Source organism: Nycticebus coucang, chromosome 5 (assembly GCF_027406575.1).
Source record: "Nycticebus coucang isolate mNycCou1 chromosome 5, mNycCou1.pri, whole genome shotgun sequence".
Lineage (NCBI taxonomy): Eukaryota > Metazoa > Chordata > Mammalia > Primates > Lorisidae > Nycticebus > Nycticebus coucang.
The window spans coordinates 39,672,190-39,674,845 of record NC_069784.1 but is presented as its reverse complement, the minus strand read 5'-3'; the positions used below and the strand labels follow the sequence as shown (position 1 = coordinate 39,674,845).

Genomic DNA, 2,656 nt, shown 5'->3' with positions numbered 1-2,656 from the left:
GAAAAAGTTGGAAAATATAGAGAAGCACAAAGAAAGCAAAACCACAAAGAACCCACACACACACACCTGGAAATAACTAAGATGGGGGCGGTATGAGTGCCTCTTCTTCAGGCTGGGCTGCCTATGTGCAAATCACACTCCTGCCACTTAGTGGCTGTGTGACTGGGGACCAGTTACTCAACCTCTCTGTGCCTCTTTGCGCCTCAGTTCCTTTCCATTTATTTCTCGTTTTAAAATGTAGTTTTATTAATGCACTTTAGGATAAGTGCCATTCTTATTCTATTTCTTCTGGAAAAACTTCTGCCAATTATAAATCACAGCAAAATTTTCATTGGACAAAAGTTGTATTTGTGTGTGGGGGGGGTTGGTTCATTCATATCATCCTGCAAAAACAAACTTATTTCTTAAGTTTATTAACACTGAGCAACAATATTTCTTTCTAAAATTTCCTTTAAGGCAGATCTGTTTAGCATCACGTGTAGGTTAACATGGTGCTGTGTAGTTTTAGAAAATTTAATTGTTTTAATTTCCCGGTGACAATAATATATGTGGTCAAAAATAGGCAACATAGGCAGCACCTATAGCTCAGTGGGTAGGGCGCTGGCCACACACACCGAGGCTGACAGGTTCGAACCCAGCCTGGACCAGCTAAACAATGACAACTGCAGCAAAAAACATAGCCAGGTGTTGTGGCGGGCGCCTGTAGTCCCAGCTACTTGGGAGGCTGAGGCAAGAGAATCGCTTAAGCCCAAGAGTTTGAGGATGCTGTGAGCTGTGATGCCACGGCTCTAGCGAGGATGACATAGTGAGACTCTGCCTCAAAAAAAAAAGAGGGGGGGGCAACAAAATCTCTTTTCTAGTCTCTCAACCTAGCCATCTTTTTAAACACACAGTTCTTCATATATATATATTACTGTAACAAAACACATTTTACAGACTTCACAGGTCATTTAAAGCTTCAGTTCATAGTCTTTCACGTGGAAGATTTCTTCCTGGAATGTTCACTTAGAATTCCTCACTGGAGCCCAGGGTTCTACGTCCGAAATGCAGACGTCCTCCGTCAGTGCAAGGCGAGGCATTTCACCTCTGTTCATCCGTGTTTTTCTTTCAAGGGTTTCCTAATTTTACTCTCAGATCTTCATTTTTGTTTGCTTGACTCATTTCCTTCCGCATATTTTCTGTTAAGGCAGGTTGATAGCTGTATAAATAACCACATGGACGAAGGTGATAAACGAGGTATTCTAACTCATACATAGTTGTAGAATCAACACAGTGAAGAAATTGCAAGATCAGAACAGCAACCAGGACCCTCTATAGGAGGATAATAGTTAAAATTCTGATGCCAAAAGGTCTGGGTAGATAACCTTTGATTAAATGGTGTTCTGGTACAAAAGGATGAAACGTTTCTTTTCCAGTGGTATCTCTTGAAACTCCAGCTTCTACGTTCATAATTTCCATGCATCTCCCCAGGGCTAAGTCTTTGGTGGAGGAACCATGTGTACATTTGTCTGTTTTAAACGCATCAACAACTCTCTTCGAGGCTTCTTTGCTTAGGACATACCCTGCTCCTCCACTCATGTAACCCTGCTTTACATAGGGCTTAAATCTTCTCCTAAAATAAATGGAGAGTAAATGGGTCCTACTTTGAAAGAACCCATCTTAAGTTGTCCACTATGACATAGGTATCATCTGCTTTCATAAACCAACCAGCATCTTCCAAATAATGGTCATGAACATAGTGAAAAGCTTTCATTGTTTTCCAGTATAGTTGGTCTCTGCCTTCTTTGGTTTTTAGTCCCACAGTAGGGAAGTCTTTATTTTCTTCTGAACTCATAAAAAAACACTTTATTACAACACAAGTAGCTTTGACGTACTTGGCCTTTTTCTCTAGATTTTGAGAGCCTGTCATAACCCAGCAAAGAATTTTAGCTTTCTGATAGCAACGTTCAGAAACATCTGTGTTCTCGTCTTTACGTTGGCTAGCATCTACATTGAAGTTCATTTGTCCCTCTAGGTGATTCCCTCCATTACCATCGGAATGCCTAGCATGAGGGTCCTTATGAAGAATATTAAGCTGGTTATCACTCTGTTCTCCCAATAAAATACTGAATAGCTTAGAACATTAAAAAAAAAAATCCTATTGCTGATCCACAGAGGAAGGTTAAAAAATTCAGCCAAGATTTAGAGGCCATCTCCCAAAAGTGTATTTCTAACATCAGCCTCGGGGCCCTCTGGCCCCTCCTGGGGGCCAGAAAGGGGGATGACACGGGACTGGAGAACTTTGTTCCTCTGGGCAGCCGCAGGACCCTCCGTTTCTTTATATGTAAATTGGAGATGAAAATAATAGTACCTACCTCAAAGAGCTGTGAGCGTTTGATGGAAAGCACTTAGATGGGTGAGCAAGTGCTGAATGTTTACATTCACATGGCTACAATTTTTTGTAAAAATTTAGATTTTTATGATTACACCTTTTTCTTTTACAAAAGTGAGCATTACTCTCTTATAACAAACATTTTTCACCACATACCACACTGTGAACATTTTCTACGTTTAGATTTACAGAAATGTTGCCAGACCAAGAGGGTCCAGCCACTATTCCGAGACGGGGTTTAGGTCCAAACAAGCTTTATTATCAGAAGGCCAGTGATCTGGAGAA

General features: G+C 40.8%; 1 pseudogene; it reads right to left on the bottom strand.

Annotated features, from left to right (window-relative positions):
- Positions 1 to 1,107: 1,107 nt before the first annotated feature.
- Positions 1,108 to 2,192, bottom strand: LOC128586728 (glycoprotein-N-acetylgalactosamine 3-beta-galactosyltransferase 1-like; annotated as a pseudogene).
- Positions 2,193 to 2,656: the final 464 nt, after the last annotated feature.